This window comes from Paroedura picta, chromosome 10 (genome assembly GCF_049243985.1).
Source record: "Paroedura picta isolate Pp20150507F chromosome 10, Ppicta_v3.0, whole genome shotgun sequence".
Classification (NCBI taxonomy): Eukaryota; Metazoa; Chordata; class Lepidosauria; order Squamata; family Gekkonidae; genus Paroedura; species Paroedura picta.
The window spans coordinates 82,041,387-82,051,719 of record NC_135378.1 but is presented as its reverse complement, the minus strand read 5'-3'; the positions used below and the strand labels follow the sequence as shown (position 1 = coordinate 82,051,719).

Here is a 10,333-nt window from a genome sequence, read left to right as displayed (position 1 = left end):
CTTGCTGATAGGGATGCCAGCCTCCAGGTGGGACCTGGGGACTCCTGGAATGACAGCTCAACTCCAGATCCATGCAGCAAACCCATCCGAGTCTACCTTCTGGTTCAAGAACAGTGGTATGGGAAGAGTTAACGCCAACAATGCCCCGGCATGCCTTCCCAGGATCTGCCCTCCTTTCCCTCGAGTGGCATCAGCCCAGCTATGGTGCAATCCTCCTTGGCCAGCCGCCACCCCCACCACCCCTCTCCTTCTTCCAGTAAGGAAGGAATTTCTCAGTCCTTCCCACACGAGCCCCCAATCTCCATCGAGTCAGATTGGGCCTGGGGCCCAGCCAAATTCCTAGTCCGTATCAGCTCACTCCCCCTTGGCTCCTGGACAAACCAGCAAGGCCCGGACATGTAGGAAAGTACAACAGCCAAGGAAAGAGCCTCGTAGGGTGGGTTGGCAGCCTCCGAGTGAGGAAGAAAGCTGCAGGGCTCAGTACATCTGAACAGAAGAATCCCTACGGTCCTACCAGAGGTAAGCATTAAGCACGAAGAGAAGCAAATCTTGCCTTCAGAATCTTCAGGAGCATCAGGCTGGATTCCCAGGTCATTGCTAGTTACGTTGTGAAACTTCCTCAGCTTTGTAATAATTGCACATGACCCAAAAATTCAAGTAGAGCAGTGCTAGGTCTCTTGAAAACCAAATGGAGCCACATGGTTTTCTTCCCTGCTTGGCTAAGAGCAGTGGTGTCTAACCTGGTTTGATTCTCCGCTCCTCCATATGCAGCCAGCTGGACGACCTTGAGCTAGACTCAGGCCGGATACAGCTGATCTCACAGAGTGGTACTACCCGGGCTCCGTCAGCCTCACCTCCCTCACAAGGTGTCTCTTATGGAGAGAGGAAGGGAAGGCAATCGTAGGCTGCTTTGAGACTCCTTTGGGCAGTGAAAAGCAGGGTATGAAAACCAGCTCTTCTTCTTCTACCATTGCCTTCCCTTCCTCTTTGCACAACACTCTGTCAGGTAGGTGAGGCTGAGAAAGCTCTGAGAGAACTGTGAGTACCCCAAGGTCACCCAGCTGGCTGCATGTGGAGGAGCTGGCTGACTGGCATGCCACGTGAATCCTGTGGATTGATCAGGCCTAGCGTTGGATCCAAACGCGCTGGAACCAACTCTTCTATAAACAGGCATTTCTTAATCTATTTTATCACAGAATCTTCTTGAGTCATGGTTGCCCCACTACACTTGGCCGATGTTTTCAATAAGCTCTTTCAAAATGCCTTTAAGTGGAGGAGTCACAGACAGTTTGGATACTATCGGCTTGCTTGTGAAATTGGGCTAGGTTTCTTTGCACCACTGGGAAGCATTTGGGGTGAAGACCGAAATAACATAGCATTTGGGGTGAAGACAGAAATAACAGGAGCTGGCTGGAAGGCCCCTCATCATATTTTGTACACGTGCACCTTTGTGGATCAGTTACTGGAAGAAAAACCAGATCTTGTAACAAAAGCCAGCTGTGTACAGCACTGATTGGCTAACACCCGTAACGTTTAAGACACATTCCACTCATTCAATCCACGGAATACTGTTTTTCATAACATTAAAAAATAAATAAAGCTATATAGGAACATAAATTAATTAATGTAGATGGGATGCTACTTAAAAAGAAAATGGAAATAGCAGACAGCTTATGTGAAAAAAAAAACCCCTCATAATTTTTTCCTAATACAGTCACGTTTGAGGAATCCATTTCCTACCTTACAACTTCTTAACTTGCTAATGTACTAGGGCTCTCATAATTCATCTTGCCTGCCCTACTCTTTCTGAATCCATTTGAATATTGATCATGCCGGCCCTATTTATAGTATCCAAGAAGCACAGGGTGATGTGGTACGAGCAGAGCTTCAAGAAAGAATACCGTAGCTTTAAAGCCACTTGAAATTCAGAAGGGGGAAGGGAAGGTTCGAGTTGGCAAAGTACAGAGCCAGTGTGGGAAGGGGACTGAGTGTTCGATTAATACCTGGGAGTCCCGAGTTCAAATCCCAACTTGTGCCATGGAAGCTCAGTGGTTTACCTTCGGCCAGTCGCACTTCTCAGCCTAACCTGTCTTGCAGGAGGAGATAGGAGAGAACACTATAAGGCCAGGGGTGACCAAACTGTGGCTCTCCAGATGTTCGCGGACTACAATTACCATGAGCCCCTGCCAGCAAGGACTCATGGGAATTGTAGTCCACGGACAGGTGGAGAGCCAGAGATGTGGAAGTCTGCAAACCTTGCACGCCGTTACAATTAAGCTGCAGGGCTTCGTTTTAGGGACTGTTTTCAATTCCAGGATAGAGGAGCAAGCAGAAGAAATGAGTCAACCTGGCGATGGCAAACGACTATTTATTCCAATAAAGGCCAATGTTCCAAAAATAATTTTTTCACACCAAAACAGACTTATTCGTAACGATAGCACAATCCTCCACCTGTAAATTAGGACTCTCAGCCTCATCCATAAACCTGCAAGCTGGACATTGAAAGCAACCAGCCGGGAGCCAATTTTCTCCGGAGGTGGCAGATTGGGAAATGAGCACTTTTAAGGCTCTTCCCTCGCTTCCACGCAAAAATTGGTCTTGATTTTAGTTGAGAAATCATAGGCCAATGTTTGGAAATAATATTCTTAATTTGACGTGAATACGCTGAAAAATCAAGTACAAGAACAATCCTTTTCAGAGGGGGACATTCTTTTTACATTCACCATCTTAATTGTAATTTTGGGGGGTATTGTGATTGCTTTATGGGGTGTTTAAATTGTTTCTATTGTAGATTTGTATTGTGATTGTTTTATGGGGTGTTTCAAATTGGGATATGATGTTTCATTGTTAACCGCCACGAGCCAGCTCGCTGGGAGCGGCAGTATACAAATCTAATTAATAAATTAAATAAATTAACAAGGCGTCTGTCTCTTATTAGCGGATCTCACTCTACATTTGGCTCTTGTAATTATATTATGTGTTATTAATAAATTACTTATTTTCACCAGACCTCTATTCATTTGGATCAGCGGATAACTATATGGAGAGTGAATCATCTAACACAGACTATATCACTGGAAAGGATTAAGGAGGTAGAATTTATTTATCTAATTGAGATTCATCAGTTTTGGACATTTAAAAAAATTACACATTATTTCTTTTTTAAGATCAGTATCGTTCTGATACATTTCAGCTATTGAAAAGGATTCCTTTATAAATATTAAGGCACATTTTTTATTTTTGCATTAAATTTAACTTGCATTTTGCATGGAGATGCATGCTTATATGTTATATAATTTTTCATGTATTTAGATTATCACTGATGAAGTCATCGAAAATGGGATAATACCTAGACGTCCTTTTTGATTTTGGTTTGACATTTTGGGGGGGGGGGGGATATTGTCCTTTATTGGAATAGCTGCTTGCCATCGCCAGCTTGAAACTCATGTCTTCTGCTTGCTTCACGGCTGACGGGTCTCCGCTGCTGGCTAAAATGAAGGATCGCTAGATTCGGGCCTGATAGCATCTTGGCGGACGAGTTTTCTGGGGGATGAACTTTTGAGAAGGAAAGTTGCTTTCCTCAGAGATCTGACTGCTTTGACTCTCAAATCTAACTCTACAGCTTCGTAACACAGCTCTCCTCTAAAATCAAACTGAAGAACCTCTGAGCACGGACAGGATGTTTTTCCAATATGAGTGACGCTGAGTCAGACCGTAGGCCTATCAATGTCAATCACGTCTACTTGGATCAGCAGTGGGTCTCCAGGGTTTTGTGGGGAGGTCTTTAATACTACCTAATTCCTTTATGTGGAGGTGCTGGGAAATGAACCTGGGACCTTCACGATGCCAATCATATGTGCAGTCACCGAGTCTGTACGAATTAGAAGCAATTCTACTTGCTCTGCCTTAAAAAAAAAAAATTGATTTCAGAGCAGCAGAGAAGGCAAAAGTGGAACATTAGAATGATCAACGTATTGGAACTTTTCAGTGTCGGGCAGGGATGATAAAAATTTCACGACATTAAGAGCCAGGGAAAGATAATTTTTTTTTAGTGCTTCCCTTCCCAAAATGTCAAGATTCAAGATCACTCACCCTAACCCAGGGGTAGTCAAACTGCGGCCCTCCAGATGTCCGTGGACTACAATTCCCTCCTGGGAATTGTAGTCCACGGACATCTGGAGGGCCGCAGTTTGACTACCCCTGCCCTAACCTGTCCAGCAGAAGGAGATAGGACACTATAAAGCCAGGGGTGACCAAACTGTGCCTCCCCAGATGTTCATGGACTACAATTACCATGCGCCCCTGCCACGCTGGTTCAGGATGAGTGTACAAAAGCACTTCTTTTCACATTGTGCTGGCAAGCCATGGCTGCAAACGGTGACCTCGATTAATCACATTAAGAGACTTAATTGCTGGTGTTTTGCTGCTCGCCTGCCAGTCTCAGAACTCCCAGCTGCCTGGATCTAAGCCCGAGAGATTCAGCCCTGGACAACGGGTTCTCGTACAAGAACCCATAGGATTAGTATTATCTGTGCATTAATGTCTCGCTGCAGAACTGAAACAGCTGGGAGTCAGGGAGAAGCCCTTCTGGCGCCCAAAATAGCTTCCAACCTTTTGAGAACACTTTTGCTTAAGGTGCCAGGGCTTAACTTGTGTGTTCACAAAATCCTAAACGTTTTCTGTTCAGAAGGGTCTGTATTCATCTGCTTTGCAGCACCGGAACGTGGAGACCTGACCTTGTCCAATCAGCTAAACCGTGTGTTTTTTTTCTCTCTCAACAACTTTGCTCACAGCCTTGAACGCACAGTGACCTCATGTGGCAGAACCCGGCATAACAAGAAGAAGCGCTTTAAGGATCTTGAACCTCTGGCACAGCCCGTGGAAAGTAGTGTTTTGTGGATTGTGTTGTGTTTGTGTGTTTCAAGGGCCATCAAGCGGGAACCAACTCACAGGGTTTTCAAAGGCAACGGGTTAAGCAGAGGCAAGAATTCTAGGCTTCCTTGGGGGGTCTCTTATCCAAGGACTGGACAGGGCCAACCCTGCTTAGCTCCTGAGCTCTCATAATACCTGGCTAGTTTGGGTCATCCAGGTCCAGGTGTGCAATATTTTAAGGCATGCCAGTGGAAAATGGCATTTTCTCACCCCAGAGGTTGAGGGAAGGCAATTCTTCTTCCAAGGTCAATTATACCCAGCGAGCGAACCTGGATGCAAATGAGATTTTCAGGGATGGATTTTTATAATCTGATTTAAACCCAAATAAGTAATCTCTTCTGGCCATGACTTTGAAATGACTGTCATTTCCCTGTCGGCACTAAAAAAAAAAAAACATATCGAACCAACGATAATAGAAACCCAACCTAAAAACAGGGCTTTTTGGTATCTTCAACGAAACCCCCGGCAATATAAGATGGTTAAACTTGTAACTGATCTACAGAAATCAGTAAATGTCTACAAGCAATTCGGGTTCATGTCCTGGAACGAATACCTTGAGATGACAAACTCAGTGGGTTTGGGAAAAAATGTCATGTCCTCACGATAGCAGGATCTGTTTTGAAAACACGAACGGCGTTACTTAATGTTCCCAAATAAAATGAGCCGTTGCAGCTTCAGAATTAAATTGAAAGCCCAAATGTCAGTGGCACCAATCGAAATTAAATCTTGCCAATCCATGTGAAAGCCATGAAACGGTTGCTCATTCGTATCTTCCATCCAGTTCTCTCTTTTTTAGAAGCCAAAATTTTTAACAGCCAAAATCAGGGGCAGAATTCAAATCGGGTGAATATAAATTTCAGCAAGGAAACGGCATCTTTCTCAATCTGCGTGCCAATTCCAGAGGCCCTGGAGATCTGCCGTCTTGTGGGTGCAGGCAGTGTTAGCCACTGTTTCTCTGCATCTCAGTGACCCTGGCATTCCTTGATGGTTTCCTACCCAAAATATTAAGCAAGGCTGACCCTGCTTAACTTCTGGGACCTGATGAGATCAGGCCAGCCTGGGCTATCTGCATCAGCACTTATTAAAAATGCTTTCCTAAGAATTCTGAGCACTGCATTTTTTGCCGCCACGGACCAGGGAGTGAGCTCCCCGCCCAGAAGCCCGTTTTAAAGAGTCATAGAAAATTAAAAGACAGCTTAAAACCCATACTGGTAGGCATCTGCCGTTTTTGTCACCCAGTTGTCCATTTCTACATAACTGCCAGAATAACTGGGTATCATCAGCAAACTCAGCTGTTCTTATTATAGCTGCCCAGTTCCAGAGATGATCCTTCTGGGATGCTACCATGTCCTTCCCGCTGTTGTGATCCCTTCGTCTCTGTCTGGCTTTGTACCAAGATGGGTAGACGTGTTAGTCTGTAGCAGTAGAAAAGAATGAGAGTTCAATAGCAACTTAAAGATGAACAATATTTGTGGCAGGACAGGAGCTTTTGAGAGTCACTGTGAGCAGTGACCTGCGACAGCTCCTCCCATGCCACAAATTTGTGTTAGATCCACATGGGTAGCTGTGTTGGTCCTGAAACGACAGAACAAAGTTTGAGCCCGGTGGCATCTATACGACCAGCAAAGTTTACATCTGGGGATAAGCTTGCGTGCAAGGGCACTTCCTCAGATGCATTTTCAGATAAGCCTTTGTTTTCATGCACAGTTCATCAGAGGAGAATACATGCTTTTGGATTATGGTGCTGGAGACGAATGCTGCGAATCCCATGGACAGCCAAAGTTACCAACAAGACAGTTTGAGAGAGGAGCAAACCAACTTTGTCATTGGAAGGGAAGATATTACGGCTGAAGCTCACTTACTTTGGACACATCCTGCAATCAAACTCGCTAGAAAAATCATTAATGCTCGGCATGGTCAGCGGCAAAAGGAAACGTGGTCGCCAAAGGATCCGCTGGCTCAACACGATCAAAGCCGATACAGGGATGACCATGAACCAACTGAAAGAAGCGGTCAGAGACAGGGGCACATGGAGAAGACTTCCCTATAGAATTGCCAAGGGTCAGACACGACTGAACAGATAACATCATCATCATCACATTTCCTCAAGTGTATCTTCAGTATACATGAAAGTTTATGCTCAGAATTAAACTTCCATGGTGTTAAAGGTGCCATTTGACTATAAATGTTGTTAGTCTTTGGGGTGCCACTGGAGAGCCGGTGTGGAGTAATGGTTAAGAGAGGCGGCTTCTAATCTGAGGAGCTGGGTTTGATTCTCCACTCCTCCACATGCAGTGAGCTGGGTGACCTTCGTCTCCTCACAGAGCAGTCCTGTCAGGAGCATTCTCAGCCTCGCCTACCTCACAGGGTGTCTGTTGTGGGGAGAGGAAGGGAAGGCCGCTTTGAGACTCCTTTGGGCAGTGAAAAGCAAGGCTCGTCAAGGTCAGTACCAACTACTCAAACCAGCAACAGCGCTCCAGGGTCTCAAGTGGAGGACTTTGGGTCACCTGCTGCCTGATCCTTTCAACTGATGCTCCCAGGGATTGAACCTGTGGCCACTGGCAAGTGAACCAGACGCTCTTTCACTGAGCCAATGGATACATGAAGCTGCCTTGCACTGAATCTGGCCTTGGGTCTATCATCATCATCATCAGAAGAAGAGTTGGTTCTTATATGCCGCTTTTCTCTACCCGAAGGAGTCTCAAAGTGGCTTCCAATCACCTTCCCTTTCCTCTCCCCACAACAGACCCCCTGTGAGGGAGGGGAGGCTGAGAGAGCCCTGATATCACTGCTCGGTCAGAACAGTTTTCTCAGTGCCGTGGCGAGCCCAAGGTCACCCAGCTGGCTGCATGTGGAGGAGTGCAGAATCGAACCTGGCATGCCAGATTAGAAGTCCGCACTCCTAACCACTAAGCCAAACTTCACATCAGTGAAGCCATGTTGGATCAGGTCCAAATTCAGGTGCCATCAGGAGGTCCACCAGTGGGGCCTGGTATTGATCCAAACAGATGCTCTCCCACTGAGCCATGGCTCCTCCCTCTTAGTGTACACTGCCTATTATACGTCTTCACAAAACTTTTCAAAAGGGATAAAATAAACCCTCGTTGGAAGGAGAAAGTGCTACACGAGCCCGTTTTATTTTTAGACCTTGTTGAGACTTCAAAAATTAGAATGAATCCACGTCTCCACCTGCTCCGCTGCAACTCCGCCACTTGTGCTAGGTCCCAAAAGGATGCGGGGGAGGGGAGGGGAGCTTAGCCAAGAGCAGTCTGTGCAAACCATTAAGGAATTGCAAAGCTTCATTTCGGCAATGGACTCTGCTTTCAAAACAATGAAGCGGCACAGCGGCCAGGAACCCACGGGCTGACCTTGTGCCAGGCAGCTATCAGGACACAGAGCTTTATTATCAAAAAAGAAGAGCAGGGGGGCGGGGGGGGGGAAGCAAGGAAGGAGAGAGATTAGTCTAACAAAATGAGAGACTTGGGGCTGGGTGGGGAAGTAAATACAGAGTTAATCTGAGATTAGGGCCCTGACAAAGTTATCATAGTTCCGCAGGGCCTGTAAGACAGAACTCTTCGGCCAGGCGGAGGGTCGAGGTCAAGGTGGCCTAGGGCTCCGTCCCTCTCTTTGAGGCTGGACCTTGGGGTCCACAGGCAATTCCTACAGTCCAAACTGAAGGAATGGGGGGTGGGATACAAGGAGAAGACGAGTTGGTTCTTATATGACGCTTTTCTCTGCCAGGAGTCTCAAAGCAGCTTACAGTCGCCTTCCCTTTCCTCTTCCCACAACAGACACCCTGTGGGGTGGGTGAGGCTGAGAGATATCACTGCTCGGTCAGAACAGTATTATCAGTGCTGTGACTATCCCAAAGTCACCCAGCTGGTTGCATGTGGGGGAGCGCAGAATCGAACCCGGCATGCCAGATTAGAAGTCCGCACTCCTAATTTCGACAACCAGGGGTGTAGTGGTTTTGCCTGGTACTTTACAATTTTTAGGATGTTTCATCTGTTTGTGAACGTTTTCATCTATCGACGTAAACCACCTGAGTCCGCTTTCGGAGAGGGGCAGTCAATAAATCAAACAATAAATAAATAAATGGCCCCCAACTGAAGAGGTGGTTAATGTCTTTACCCTGTCATGGCATGATGGTGATGGGAACAGTCATCAAGTCACAGATGACTTACGGAGACTCTGTAGGGTTTTCAAGGCAAGAGAGTTCAAAGTAGGTTGCCTCTGCTGCTTAGCAACCCTGACCTTCCTTGGTCTCCCCCACCCATATACTCACCAGGGCTGACCCTGCTTAGCAGCTGAGATCTGATGAGACCGAGCTAGCCTGGGCCGTCCAGGTCGGGGAAAACTGCTGCAATCAGACCATCAAGACCAGTATTGCCTACTCAGACTGGCAGCAGCTCTCCAGGGTCTCAGGTGGAGATCTTTCACATCACCTCCCACCCTATTCTTTTAACTGGAGACGTCAGGGATTGAACCTGGGACCTTCTGCGGGCCAACCAGATGTTCTACCCGAGTCACACAACTCCCCTCCCTCCCCCCCAAAAACATCCCACTCGACGCCTCTGCTGCCCGTTTTGCCCATCAAGACAGGCCCCACTTTACTCTTTCAACATAGCCTCTCTCATTTCCTGCTTATCCCAGATCCTAACTACACTCTAATTCAGGCTTTCTGAAACACAGTTTCTTGAACAGGTAGGAGATAATTAATTTTTTATATATTATAAAAACTTGTTAAACATTTATTGGGTGATATGACCATATATAAGAGCCTTTTGTGGCATAGGGTGGTAAGGCAGCCTGAAGCTCTGTCTGAAGCTCTGACCATAAGGCTGGGAGTTTGATCCCAGCAGCCGGCTCAAAGTTGACTCAGCCTTCCATCCTTCCGAGGTCGGTGAAATGAGTTCCCAGCTTGCTGGGGGGTAAACAGTAATGACTGGGGAAGGCACTGGCAAACCACCCCGTATTGAGTCTGCCATGAAAACGCTAGAGGGCACTACCCCAAGGGCCAGACATGACTCGGTGCTTGCACAGGGGATACCTTTACCTTTATGATTATCTACGGAAGGACTGGGAAGGGGAGGGACCTCAGGTGAGTGTGAACACACCTCCGCTTCCCATCCATATTCTACACCATTGGGCCACTTTGAGGTTTTCTTGAAGCCTGAAGAATGTTTCAGGGGTTTATCAATGGTAAAAAATTGAGAAAAGTCGCCCTAATTCTCAAGTATGCTTTCTCGCAGGCTAGGCTTTTGAGATGTTTGCAGCTCGGGAAGTCAGATTTAAACTGCAGCAGGGAATGCAAAGAATGACAGGGTTGGGGAGGAGGCGGCCAGGCGGTCGTTGCTGGACTATTTACGCACAAAACAGCTGCAGGATCTGTGGGAGAAGA

The 10,333-nt window shown here is 46.6% G+C and overlaps 1 long non-coding RNA gene across 1 annotated transcript; it reads left to right on the top strand.

The window, feature by feature from the left end:
* The first annotated feature begins 397 nt into the window (after positions 1 to 397).
* Positions 398 to 8,015, top strand: LOC143819475 (uncharacterized). The gene is made up of 3 exons (XR_013224985.1): positions 398 to 519; positions 3,009 to 3,092; positions 4,794 to 8,015. It is a non-coding gene; the product is annotated as an uncharacterized LOC143819475 (long non-coding RNA).
* The last annotated feature ends 2,318 nt before the right edge of the window (positions 8,016 to 10,333 follow it).